The sequence below is a fragment of the Polyodon spathula genome, chromosome 21 (assembly GCF_017654505.1).
Source record: "Polyodon spathula isolate WHYD16114869_AA chromosome 21, ASM1765450v1, whole genome shotgun sequence".
NCBI lineage: Eukaryota > Metazoa > Chordata > Actinopteri > Acipenseriformes > Polyodontidae > Polyodon > Polyodon spathula.
This window is the reverse complement of record NC_054554.1, coordinates 29625424-29640159: the sequence shown is the minus strand read 5'-3', so window position 1 is coordinate 29640159 and position 14736 is coordinate 29625424. Positions and strand designations below refer to the sequence as shown.

The 14736-nt window shown below is 40.4% G+C and overlaps 1 pseudogene; it reads left to right on the top strand.

Moving 5' to 3' along the window:
* Positions 1–10738, top strand: part of LOC121296144 — a 100556-nt pseudogene extending 89818 nt beyond the window's left edge.
* The last annotated feature ends 3998 nt before the right edge of the window (positions 10739–14736 follow it).

Below are 14736 nucleotides of genomic sequence, written 5' to 3'. Positions count from 1 at the left end.
CACACTCGCTAGCAGGAGGCTGATCCTCCCAGTAATGAGGAAAAGTGACCCTTAGCGTTGCCTTTTGTTTATGAAACGTTACTGCTCTGTATCACGCATGCTTATGTGGTAAGCTACCTTCTATATCCCAAAGCACCATGGGACTCTGTTTGCATTCTTCTCGTGCCATAGGTGCAGTGCAGTTTACTTTTAAGTACCCTGAATTAAAATTGGTAAGACTGCTACAGCGCTTTAATGGTGAACTCTCTGAGAAATTGTGTGCAGATGTCGAGGTTCCAGTTGTTCACAGCGGGTCTGTGCAGTTGGTTGCTGCATCCTCCCCAGCAGTAGAGAGGGATGATGCATGCTGCAGGCAGCCTCGGCTAGCCCTCATCCCGTCCAAACCCAGCCAGCGCGTTGTGAAGAGGAACACTGGGCCGCACTGTTCTTTTACAAGGGACAGGAAGCCTCCGTCTACAGACACTTTCCATTTTGATTATTTTTAGACGGAGGTTGATCCTTGTGTAGTTTTTCCAATGTTGATCCTGTGGGTTAGCGAGTTGCTAAAAGTAGCTGTGTTGCTGGGCTGCATTGCAGGTTTTGCACCTGCACATTGACCACAGGCAGGCAGGCAGAAAGACAGACCCTGCAAACAGGACACAAGCGCTCCGTAGCCAGGCTGCCCCTTTAGTACAGAGAGAGGGTCTCATTCTACATGTGGAGGTGCTCTGAAGACATTGAAAAAGACACTTTGTTCAAATGTTTGTGTACCTATTAAAGCCTACTTTTAGAGTCACCGATGGTTTTCAGATTGTTTGAATTTATGGCTGGTCACGTTGAGTCGCACTGCAGTCGAGCAATGACATTTCTCCCAGGCAAAGGTTGGGTACACAAAGTTTGAACCTTCCTATAGAAATCACTCCTATTGTTGTCCAGCTGTCTATCTCGGAGACTAACCTGTATCACAGCTACCTGCTTCCCACTCTGAGTCAGCATCACATTTCTCCGGCTTTTCATTGTTTCTTATGGAAACCATGCTTTATATCGAAACTACTATTGATGCACATGTTAAAGGCTTGGCAGTGCTTGAGTTGAACTGCAGCTGTGCTGTTGACCCAGTGCTCTGGTCAGCTGGAGCACAAGGGGTCAGTGACAGGGTCAAGATCCTTGTGAGTCTGCATTGCTTGGGTGTGAAGTACAAGACAGTGCTGCTGCTGCTGCTTTCTGGGGTAGTTATTTTAAAGTGCCGGGGAGCTGAGGGAGATTTGGGTTTCTGGTCGTGGGTCTTTCCAGCACTGCTTTCTACCATGGTAGTGGTTTTACAGAATTACATCTGACTTGTTCAGTTCAATAACGAGATGGACTGAACTTCACAGGACCTATGCCTGTTCCAGAACTCCAGCATATAGCATACAGTACTAGCTGCAGCTGAGACCCCCCAACTCATTTCACTTGTGGCCAGACCTAGGCTTTCACACTGTTTTTACAAACGTCTTCAATGCCTAAAGTAGAAGCTTTAAAAGCTCTGTTCTAACGTGTGCTTGTTTTTGTATCTCCTTGTCGTGTTTTTTTTTTTTTTTTTTTTTTTTTTTTTTTTTTTTTTTTTTACAATGTTGGCAATCTTTTTGTCTGTTTTGTTGTTTTAGTTAGGTTGCTCATGTGCTTCCCTAGACACCACTGGCCAGCTTTCAGCTACATTCAGAGCTTCTGTTGAATGCTAACTGCTAACTGACTGCCATTTATTTCCTCCTTGCAGAAAGCATGCAGTTGTGACCTTTCAACTTTGTTGGTTAGGTCTCCTGTATCCTGTGCTGTCCCATCAATTGTTATTAATGATTAGCTTTGAATAACTGAATGAAGCCGTTAACTAACCGATCTTTGCTGCACACATCAGCACTGCTCATCCACCAAGCCCTTTCATTCTTTTCGTTGTCTGTTTTAGGCTCTTCAGAATCAATTGCACTCTGTGGAGAAGAAACTCCAGAACAAGGAGCTGGAGACCCAGGAGCAGGTAGCTTTTTATTGTAGCTTTACCCTGAGGCAGTAGAGCTGTATTTTATCTCCAACCCTGAAAATAATATCTTTCTGTTGGATAAAGGCAGCGTTCTTTGTTTCACAAATTCAACATTCTTCTGATTTGACTGTCTGTACCCCACAGGCAAAGACACACTTATCCAGGTCTATTAGATTTCATACGGGTATTTCAGCTATTTGAATTATAAATGTGTTTGTCATTGACACTAGGTCAAATATTTACTGTAGATTTTTTAAAGAAAAAAATACAAAATACATTATATATATATATATATATATATATATATATATATATATATATATATATATATATATATATATAAAATTTAAGATAGGGAAATAAAAAAGGCGATTTATAAACAAAAATACTTAGTCAGTTCAAATTTAAGTAAATATAATAGTTAATAAAGCCGACTTCCAGTTATGTTGTCAATTGACCTCTTGTTGTCTTCTTTCTATTATTATTATTATTATTATATTATCTTCAAGTATTGCTCATCCTTGTTAGACAGCTTTTTGGCTCTTCCAGCCCTGGGTTTGTCAATTACAGATGATGTTTCTCTGTACTTGTTGATTATGCTTCAGATACCACACCTTGAAAATCGAATGATGCAAGCGATTTTACTCAATGTTTTTCCTTCTTTATGCATGTCAAGGTTGTTATAATAATGTTTAAAACACTAGTGGAGGCTTTGAGTAAATTGGTAATGCTCATAATGCATTAAAGTAGAAAAATGCACCATGTTTAAGACTCGTGTTTTGTATGTAGCTCATATGAGAGTTAAGCAGTAATACGTTGTCCAGGTCTTCTTTTCAGTAAGTCCAAACCAGCTGCTGATGTCTTTCCATTCCCAGCACATCCTGCTCTTGAGAAGTGGGCTGGATGCTCTGACAGGTCTAGCTTGAGATGAAAGCTCATCTATAATTCAGTTAAAGCTGCAGTTTAGCACTTTCCTTGGTTTCTTGCTTGAGACGGTATGTCTTGGTGAACTTTCTTTTATTCTTGTAATGCTATCCCTTCTCATCCCATTTTGTCCAGACAGATGTTAGCAGCCTCTGTCTTTCTCAGAGCCTTGTGTTTTTAATATCCATTTGTTGCTGTCTGGTTGAATATTAACAGGCATGAAAATAAAAATCACCACTTTTCTGGGATACCTTTTCTTACGCATATGGTAAAGTGTAGTTAGATCAAGTCAAACGTTTTTTCTCCTGTGTGTGTGTGTGTTTTTTTTAATATAATGTAATAGATTGAGTTTAGTCTTTAATAAAATATGCCCTGATTTCTTCATTAACTTAGAGCTGCCAAAATGATTTTCTGGCACAAAATATGCTTTGAAGCAGCAAGACAAAATAGTCTGATAGAAGTAGAAACTGATAGTATTGAGCGGTTTTGACAGTTTATAAAGCCTGTTAGAAGTGTTTTTTTTTTTTTCAACAACAAATTAAATATGAGTCAAAGGTGATCTGAGAATTGTCTGGTCAGTCTGTAAAAGACAACCAAGATTAGTATAACACACACACTATGTATATATATATAACACACACTGTTTAAATATTATACACTTTAGTGGTCATCCATGCAATGCTTTCCAACCTTATACGAAAATGGAGGCTGTGCAAAGTATCTTCTGGGCTGCTGTGAGTCAGAGATGTTCTGTTACAGTAATATAACTAGAAATGTGCAGAAATAAAAATAAGTCAAGCAATGTGCTAACCACTTCTTTACTGATCATTATTATGCTGCCTGAAAAGCCCAATAAAAAAATAAAACAAGGTCCACTGTGCCGCCTGTCTGCAACACAGGGTTAAAATCTAGCGAGCTTGACTTCAGGAGCACCCCCTGCTGCACGCAGAGAGGCGCGGCATGTCCTCCACCGATCAAAGCCTCAGAATGGATCACACTTTGAAATGTTTTTTTTCTTTTTGAGACGGTTTTAGTTTATTCTTGAAAGCGTTGGCCTGTTTTTCTTTTTTTTTTTTTTCTTCTTCATCCTTTGCAGCCTTTTTAAACTCAGCTGGGTTTTCTTTTCACTCCCAGAGGCGAAGGGAAGCATGAAAGAGAGCTCCTGCATCTCTGTGCTCTGTGTATACATTATACATGGAAAAGACAACTGGAGGGAATTGTTCCTTAAAATACTAATTGAGTCAGTCCGGATCTCATGCGTGACTGAATTAGTCTGAAAATGGTAGTAAGGATGAATATTAGATCCTACTTAATATCAGTTCAGCCCTTTCTTAGAATGTGCATGCAGAAGGATGAAATGGGATTCTGACATTCTGACATCATTTCTTCTTGTTGTTTCACTGTGTGTGTGTGTTTGTGTGTGTGTGTGTATATATATATATATATATATATATATATATATATATATATATATATATATATATATATATATATATATATATATATATATATATATACAGTTTATTTGAAGCACGTGCAGAATTGGAACTAATGTAAGTTCAGTTTTCCTGAGTGAGCAGTCAGGGCTGTAAGAGCTGCCAAATGTTGTGCAATTATACTGCAAATGAGATTTACCTCTGACCATTTCAACTGCGTGTTGTGTTTCCTCACAGAGGGCTTGAATGTTATACTGGAACTCTGTATTGTCCTATGTGTCACTTCTTTCCTGTTTAATATCCTATAGTGTGTTCTCTGTATGATTGCATATTGCTGTTTCTGCTTTACTGTTTTGTTTGCCTTGCTTACTAACTGTTCCAATAACAGTTGCTTCTGAAAAGACCCCTCAGGGATGATTGCAGGGAAAATGATTAAAAAAAAAAAAAAAATAGCCTAGACGGTTTTAACAATGGAGAATCGTACACAAGGCACGCAACAGAATATTATTAGTCAGGAAAAAAGATTATAAAAAGTATTCCTTTTAACACGTTGTGCTATCCTGTTTTGCTGAGGCAGTGGGAATGACACGACTAACAAAACATGTTAAAACTAAACAGGGAAGAGGTTTGAAAAAAAAATGTCAAAAAATGCTTTTCTGACGTTTCTGCGTCTTCAATTTGGGCAGGTCTCTGTCTCTCTCTCTCTCTGTCTCTCCCTCTATCCCTGTCTCTCTCTCTCTCTCTCTCTCTCTCTCTCTCTCCCCAGGCCATTTCTGTGGTCACATTGACAGGGCAGCACGGGGCAGTCTTGCATTATGCCTGCTGTCAACGCTGCACCTGGCCTGTTGACAGACAAGGCAAGACACTCTCCCGGCCTCCCCTCACACCAGCAGCACCTCCACCGAGCAGTAAAGGAGAGCTCCAGGAATTGCTGCGCTTTCCGAAGTTAAAACCACTCAACAACAAAACTGAAAAAGCTGGTAACGTTCTGGTTTGAGTAGTGGAGCTCTGGAGGTGTGGCCCGACTTGTGCAGTGTCTGGAAGAACACGTACACACTGTGTCAGTCGGGGTTGCATGGGCTGAGCCCGTACAAGTAGGAATAAACTGGGAACTCCTGAGTGGTTTTGTCAAGAGGTTTCTTCCAGGAAGTAGCAGCGAAAGGTTTATGAATAAAAGCCAGACCCGTCTTCTGATGTGGTGTGGTAAAAGAAGCGAAGGATCAGCTAGACCATGGGGGGATTAGTTAAAAAGGAGAAAAAGGTGTTTAGATTCTACATTTTAGAGCAAGCCATAATTAGAAGAGATTTACACACACAGGTAGCTTGTGCAAGACTCCAAAGCACTTTTCCATCAGCAGTTCAAGGCCTCCAGCTGAAGGAATGCGTGCTATTCTTCAAGAGGTTGTTGTTTGACCTTGAGAATGCTAGCTTGTGGTATTGCAGAGGGGCCCCACCCTGACACTGAGACCTTATGAAAGTGGCCATTTAACTCAATGTATAGAAATGTTTCAGGTTTCACAAATCCCAGTGTGTGTTTAGTGTTTGTTGCTCAGAAGCTAGCAGATTATTCCTAAACATGGGCTATCCGTGCGCCACGGTAAGGCAGGAAGTACAGTATTTGCTTTTGTCTGATTTAATTGTTTTCATTTGTGGTGTGGAACTGCTAATGCAGAGTTTGATGGAATTTCTATTGAATAAAGACACCCTTTTTTTTTTTTTTTTTTTTTTTATAATTTATATAATTTGTTAGGTTTTTATACTGAGATATGTAAACTTCACAAAAGCTCCCACGTTTGAATGTACCAGGAGCAGTTTGGAGAGCTTTCACTGGCTACAGAGCTTTCATTAGCACGCATGAAGATGCTGATGAAATGACATTGTTAATCTGAACCTTCACAGCACTGCGAGGCGTCTTCTTTGTGCTGGCAGCTGTCAGAAACTTCAGCAGATGCCACTAGCTTGAGGGAGAGTTCAATCTCAGTGAAATTTTAATGGCTATATTTAGATGACACGTTTGTCACTTTTAAAATATGAAGACAGTGTTTCTGAGATGCTGGAGTTTAGATCTTCATCTGAAAATATCAAAAGATGAGCTACTGTTCCTGATCCAACAGCTGTAAGTAAAGTCGATGGAATCAGCTTCTTTTAAATGTGTGCATCTACTGTTGATCATTTGTTCACAGTAGAGGAAATAATGACCCAAGCTCTGATGCTGCTTTTTTAATATATCCTTTGACAAATCAAATGGAGCTCATTCAAGATGTTTTTTTTTTTTTTGGGGGGGGGGGGGGGGTATTTAAAATACCATGCTTGCTTTAAGTAATCTGAGTGCAGCTGACCACTGTTCCATATCAAACATTTGAATAAAAGTTAATTTATCTACACAGGTTTTATCCCCCCATCCTTTGTAGTTTTATTTTCCCTTGACATAGTTAAGCATGTAGGTGACTTTCCTTCAGTGCCACACCTGTAATTCTGGGATATTAGAGATCACCATGACTCTAGAGAATTCTCTCGATACATATCTCAATCAATCCGTCTTTATTTCTTATATAGCACCTTTTGCGATAAAGCGCTTTACAGATTTAAAAAAAAAAAAAAAGACTAAAAATTTGTAATATATGAAAATATTGAGAGGTAGTGAAAGTTAAGATGATAAAATATCCCTTTAATTTGCATGCATTAAAATAATAAATCTATTTTAGATCTTGCTTTAAAATGCAGTGACAACATGTACACAGTATGCAAAAACAGAGTGTGACGAAGAGACAAACATAGAGGGTGGTTATGACTCTCATCCACATGACTTGATTGTTATCTTCGACTGAACTGGTGCACTGGATCAGAGAAGCAGGTGGCACTGATTTACAATTCTGAACTGGTGCACTGGATCAGAGAAGCAGGTGGCACTGATTTACAATTCTGAACTGGTGCACTGGATCAGAGAAGCAGGTGGCACTGATTTACAATTCTGAACTGGTGCACTGGATCAGAGAAGCAGGTGGCACTGATTTACAATTCTGTTGGTCCAGGGCTAACACTTTTTTATTTTAGCCAATCAAAGCACTTGTGTTGCAGCATTCCAGACAACACACACTTCAGTTTTGCTTAATCCAGCCCTGTGCTTCTTTTAAAACAGTGCGCTAGCATTGAAACAGATCACCTGTTTTACAATATGATCCTCTAAACCTGTTTGCTCTGGTACACAACTTGCCTGTAATTCACTTTCAATGACTGGATCTTTATCACCAGCGTGGCTAGATCCATAGGGAAAGAGCAGGGCTTGTAGAACTCATCGCAGCTGGGACTTGCTCCTTCTCAAGAGGCTTCCCTCTCGGACATTCCGAATGCAGCGCAGAGGAATGGAACAAAGTGGCCGTGCAACAAATCACAGGCAAGGAAACGAAAGTGATGGGGAAGGAATTTCATAGGGCTTCATAAGCTACTTCCAGACAGCTCTGGCCCTCCTTCGGGATCTGTGATACAATGGCAGTGCATTGTGGTTCTTTTGTAAGACGGTAGTCAGATTTAATAACTACTTGTGAAGGTAATTTGCCTGCTGTTTGTAGTACTGTAAATGCAGCTGTGTTTGGTCTTCAAATAAGGCTTTTGCATTGCCGGACATTTTTAGCCCTGACTCCTGATTGAGGGAATCCCCTTTTCACTGACTTGAGAAGCGGCCTGTTTGTTTGCAAGTCTGTAGAGCACATTGGGTTGGATTCTCAAAGCTATTTACTCCAGATCTTCATTAGCTTGTTTATGTCCGGTGAGGAGGGGGGGCATGGACACCATTTAAAATTCTTAAACAATAAGAAACTGCTCAAGCCCCACTAAATGGTATAGAAGTGTATGTTGGGTAGCACAGAGCTAAAGGCACCCTCATTATCAGTAACCTGTTTTGGGAGCTTCTGATTTGGAGATTCCTTTGATGAAGACATTTTAGTGACCTGACACTTTTGATTAATAAAAATTGGCAAGCTGGCTAAGTCCTAATCTACTACAGCACACTGTACTTGGACAAAAACTGTGCAATGTGTTCAGATCATTTATCCTCCTTTCCTTTGATGTACTTCCCGCTTCTCTTATTGTCACCAGAAAGATTAATTAGAGAAACCCAGAACAATCACTTAAATCCATAACAGGAAAATGATTTAAGGAAAGCAATCTCTTTTTTTTTTTTTTTTTTTTTTTTTTTTTTAATGAACATCTTAAGCAAAGGGAAAGAGAAAATACACAAATTCTGAAGCTGATAGAATGGAATTTAAAAAGTCAAGAGTACTTAAAGGAACAGCCGCCCGGTACAATAATGTAGCCATGGTGTTTTGAATCTTATTAAACACGCAGTGACAATTCAGCTGTCTATGCAAGGATAGTGGTAGCATTTTAAAAGCTGTCCAATGATCAATATTAAACAATTCTGTGAACTTGTTGTTGTTCAGTGTTGTTTTTTGGGGTTTTTTTAATCAACCAGTTTCTACATGTCGTCGTGTGAAGATAAGATCGGCTTCTCCGTTACAATTGCTTTATTACGAGAAGCTATTTTTACTTCCGAAAGCAGAGCCAAGTGCCAACCTAATATTTCCTGAAAAGTTTGTGTCCTTTTTCCCTGCAGATAACCCATACTCGTCAGGAGTGTGAGCTGAAAATAAAGGGGCTGATGCCAGCCGCTTTGAGACAGGAACTCGAGGACACAATTACCTCTTTGAAATCTCAGGTACTTCAAAACATTGAATTCAGATTCGCAGTAATGTGATATTTCTTTTGTTTCCACAGTCAAAAGAATCCCCAGTTGTCTGAAAAGTCGCCAGTTTGTTTGGAAGCATTACAAAACAAGCCGAGGAAAAACATTTCTTCTTGTCACAGTACGCAAATGATTTTCAGTTTACACGAAACTTTATGCGATTATTCTGGGGCGTTTACAAAGTGTGCGGTTCATCCTCATTTTCCCCTTTTCTGTCACGGCGAGGAGTGCAAGCTCGCTTGATTTTGCAGTTCTGCTTTGAAGTTTTCCTACCATTTGATCAGTTTTGTAGAAAATTATACAGTGGAGCCTCATTAATACTGACTTCAAGAATTCAATAAAGTTAGCTATTAGTTACAGTGATCCTTGTTCTGCATGCAAGTGAGTGTGGTTGGGAATTTATGTTAAATATTTAAACCAAACAATAGCTTTTTTGTCTCTAAAGTAGTCTAGGACTTTGTGAACATCACTCAAGTGCACTTTCAAAGCCTCAAACTGGACTATAAAGGTCACTTACATTCTTTACATGAGGAAAAAAAAAAACTATCAGGCAAATTTTAATGCATTTGCATTTAAAGGCTTTTTCTTTTTCGAGTTTAGCATATTTCTATTAATATCTACGCAGTGCTTTTATAGTTTTAAGTGTCCGAATACAAACGTGTGTCTAGCTAGCAGCTTTTGCATTGGATTCTTCGATAACTAACTTTTAAGTACCGTAAAAGAGATTTTTAAACAAATGGGTAAAAACAAAAACATTATTCAAAAGTGGACCTTTTAAAGCGCTTCCCACAACACAGTATATTAATGTTGTATACCTATCTGTTCGAACAGCACCCATATATACATTCGGATGACATCAGTTACATTTCACATTGTAATGAAGCGTGTTGGGCAGGCACAGTGTAGAACTAAAAGATTCCCATTGTACTGTCAGTTTTAATGTGCTTCAAATCATAAAGCATAACCACACTCATCATGGTCTCCTGGCTAGCTGATGGGTCACCTGTCCTGCAAGGTGTCGGACGCGCTTGCCAAAGCTGGCACGCCTACTCCCAGGTTCCCATGATGTCACCTCGCCCATTCCACACAAGTGTTCTACCAGGGCTGGCAAACAAAGAGGGCTTGCCCTGATAATGGTGTCGGCTGCATACTGTGTGTAATAAGAAAAACAACACAGGAAGGGGAAAGAAATCAAAGGAAGGGAGATGCAGTGAAAACATGCTGAAGAGCGCCCTAGAGGCAGGGCAAGGTGGAACTGTACATTTTCTTTTGCTACAGTAATACACTTAGTCATGAAGCCTTCAGTAAGACCATGGAAATGAGCTTTCAAATTGTTACAAAGTCCTGTTTGCAAGCACACTATATGCTGCATAAGGATAGAAATCGAGTTTTCTGTTTGCTTTGGGCTGACGTTATTATTTTTTATTTTGACTTTGCATGTCAAAGCGTACTGTGCTGGTGAAACTGCAGTCAGGTGGCTTGACTCTTCAAAGAGCGCACCTCATTCTCAGCCAGTCGGTGCTTCAGCTGAGTGATTACTGACCGAGTGATTGACTTTGTTTTTCTTTGTTTCAGGTGAACTTTCTTCAGAAGAGAACCTCTGTGCTGTAGGAGGAGCTGGATTCCTATCGGAGCATTAGGTAAACCTTTGCTTACCTACAGCCTGAAACCGCTAAACAAACACCCCTGTGAAAGAGAACAGTGCAGGAACTGGCTAACCACTTAAGAGCAGGAAACTGCCTGTAATACTTCCATTGGGCTGTGCAGAATAATGTTTGTCGCAGACCTCCAGTTTATCCTGTTCTACACAGCGAGAGCACCTGTAGATACAAACAGGTATTCAGTAGGTCGTAAAAACAGCTCACACACACACACACACACACACACACACACAGAGTAGCTGCCAGTGCAGTTCCTTTGTTTTAGAATTAAGGTTCGGTACAAACTACCTACCTTGAGGTATTCAGGGAGAGAATTCAGTGTGCGGTTTCCTAAGACAAGTGGGTGTTTTAACTTATTTAATTGGTTTTGATGATAATTTGTAAAGAAATAAACAGGGTCACGTTGTGAGTAATTGTAGGTCTGGCAGGTGTGTCTTTGTGGTCTTGCTGCTTTTATCTCACCCCTTTTTGTGATTCAACAAACAGTCAGGTACTCCAGCAAATCATCAAGCAATAATTAGGTCCAACCCAGTGGGCGTGAGCAGATATTTCATCAGAAAAGGTTATTGCAGTAATATATGAATGAAGATACGCACTAAAATGTTGAGTTTTGTGTTCTTTGGGCTGATAGTAGTACCTTGTGTTTTTCTTTCTTTGCGGTAGCAGGGTTGTTACTCACAGCTTCTGCAGAAGAGGGCTCAGGCAGGTTTCCAGGGTTTAAAAACTTTGGCCAATCATCCAGTTTTCAATCCATTGACATGTAATTGAGTTTAATTATGGCTTTTATGAGAAAACATCCTAATGATGGTAAAGGAAACTTTGAGCAGTGGCTAATCACAGCACATCTAAACATGCTTTGGAAATGAATCCCATTATGTAGTAGTTCAAGTGGTGATGTGAACTGTTGAACCTGTGGGACGCAGAACCACGTTTGTGTAACAAGCAGCAATAAACCCCTGTATCACCCCTGAAAGCACGCTGAATCACAGATAACGAGCTTGGCTTGGTGCTGTGGTAATGGAGGTGATCGAGTCTGTGGATTCTGTCTGGAAAAAAATCAAGCCTGGCCTGATTTCAAATCTGTTGCTTATTAAAGTCGTGCGGTAGAACCACGGTATGCAAAATAACACAGGGAGGACACTCTCTAACAATGTGATCTTTATCTTGGAGGGAGATGGGATCCCCATTGCATAGCAGTGAGATCCATGCTTTACTTGGAGCCCAATTAGGTGAACTTAAGAATCTCAAGTGAACCTAATTAGGCTCTCAGTAAAAACAGGAATGGATCGAACTGCTCTGCAATGGGAGTGTTATTTCCACTTTAATAATAATTTGAACCAAATGAAGCTTAACCACATTTTGCACACAGGAGTAAGAAGGGCCAATAGGCAGCTCAGCAGGCTGGTTTGAATCCAGGCTGCACTGAAGCTCAGCAGGCTGGTTCGAATCCAGGCTGCACTGAAGCTCAGCAGGCTGGTTTGAGTCCAGGCTGCACTGAAGCTCAGCAGGCTGGTTCGAGTCCAGGCTGCACTGAAGCTCAGCAGGCTGGTTCGAGTCCAGGCTGCACTGAAGCTCAGCAGGCTGGTTCGAGTCCAGGCTGCACTGAAGCTCAGCAGGCTGGTTCGAGTCCAGGCTGCACTGAAGCTCAGCAGGCTGGTTCGAGTCCAGGCTGCACTGAAGCTCAGCAGGCTGGTTCGAATCCAGGCTGCACTGAAGCTCAGCAGGCTGGTTCGAGTCCAGGCTGCACTGAAGCTCAGCAGGCTGGTTTGAATCCAGGCTGCACTGAAGCTCAGCAGGCTGGTTCGAATCCAGGCTGCACTGAAGCTCAGCAGGCTGGTTCGAATCCAGGCTGCACTGAAGCTCAGCAGGCTGGTTCGAATCCAGGCTGCACTGAAGCTCAGCAGGCTGGTTCGAATCCAGGCTGCACTGAAGCTCAGCAGGCTGGTTCGAATCCAGGCTGCACTGATAACATGACTAGGTTTTTTTTTTTTAAGTGGAAACCAGTTTAATGAAATATTAAACAGTCCTGAAGCTGCATCTCCCAGTTGAAGATCTTTTCTCTCTCCTAACCAGTAGATTTTCTTTTTCTTCTGCTTGCTTTCAGGTAACCTCTCAAACAGACTGCGCCATTACTGGGCGCACACTTACGCATCAAAAGCTGTAATAAATCTCTGACCTCGAGCACAGGAAGACATGGGGCAGTTCGCACAAGGCAGTGAGATCTCTGACAGTTTTATTAATCACATTTATTTGTTTCAAGCTAATGAATTCCTAGCCATATCTCACAGAGTGTTTTTTATATCATTCAATATTCAGTAGTTTTTTATTTTCTTTTTCTTTTAAATTTGTTTTATTCTTACATTTTTAATACCCAGTTTGGATTTTGTGTAATTTGGTTTTGTATACATTGCATACCAGATATTAACTGTTTAACAAAAAATGAAATCAAGATTATAATATGGATTTATATATAATATATAGTGACCTATTCTTTATATTATATATATATTATATAATATATATATATAGTTATTTTATACTGTTAACATTTTATTAAAATATTTTACAGTGTTGCATGCTGCAGTTATTTTGTGTTTTTTTTTCACATCACAGCACATTTTCATAATGCGATGATGATTTTGTGTTTTGTTGAACGGGGTCAATGAAGGAGTTTTGGGGAAAGGTTTTAAACATACCGTGTAACATTGTTATGCATGTATGTTTGCTCACATACCTAAAAGACAGGCAAGTGTCAGTCACAGCAGTCGAGAGGGTGTAGCAAACACATGAAAAATAACCAAGTAGCACAATTATATCATGCTGTCAAAATGCAGTAGAGAAGTACAAACTCACTCCAACATATTATGAGGGCAAGGGCTGTGTCCTGTACTTCAGGTTTGTTTGTACGCTTTGCCATTTTCATGTCTGCTTTTTTCTTTTGTTCTTCGCTGTTTTCGTTTTTGAAAGAGCGATCGGGCAGTGGTGTTACCCGAGTGCTGTAGTTTGCCTGACGGCAGTAGGGTTTGGGGTTCTGTTGTGCTCTGATCCTGGGCTCACTTTGATTAAGATGTTTAATTCCAATGCCACTCTCTGCCGTGACGGAGGTGCTTGTCAGCCCATGAGGGAGTTTGGGATCTCGGTGTGTTTCAGAAAGACCGTGCTGTTGCTTGCATGTGGCTTGATGGGAGTTTGGAGAGGGTTGACCATGCGGGGGGAACTGATAACAGAGGCAGAAACAAATGCTCATTAAAAGAATGAGAAAGCGTCTTTTACATTTTCAATCTGCTTCATTCCTTTTTTATGCAGCTCGTTATTTATTTTTTTTTTTAAATAAATAAGTGATCCATTTCTTTGCAAAGGTCCTCACATGTTTTAATGCATACTTGCTGGCGTGTTATTAGGCATCCTTTCCCATTAAATGTCTATTTAACTGAAGCCCAGGTGCACCTGGGTTTGAAATGTTTGCTAGTCTCAGCCAGGTGGCAGCCCATTTACTTAAGCCCTTTGGCACACTTGCGTATGCTTTTGGTCACCTTTCATGAGAACAAACTAGCAATAATACCGAACACAACTTGTACCAAAGCGACCGAAGGAAGGAAGAGCTATTTCTGACCTACTGGCTGTATAAGCAATTACTATTACATGGATCAGCAGTATGCAGAATCTTTTCCTGTAATCTTTTATAAAGTGTCTCTGCAAGAGTAATGAGTAGTTTTTAAATGCAGAGCAAAATGATTGGATGCTGTAGTAGTTAGCCACATGTGTCTCCATTGAGGTTTTCGTGAGGTACAGAACTGCGTGATGCACGCTGACGTTCAGAAGAGAAATAAATGACCTCTCTGTGACACATGTGGAGGGTTCTTGCAAAACTAGGCAACTCCACCAGTATTTTCCATGCATACAAACTATTCCAACTGACTAACCAGAGGCTGAACTTGGCAAAACAAACATCTACTACTGCTTTAAAACGCGTAGTCTTAA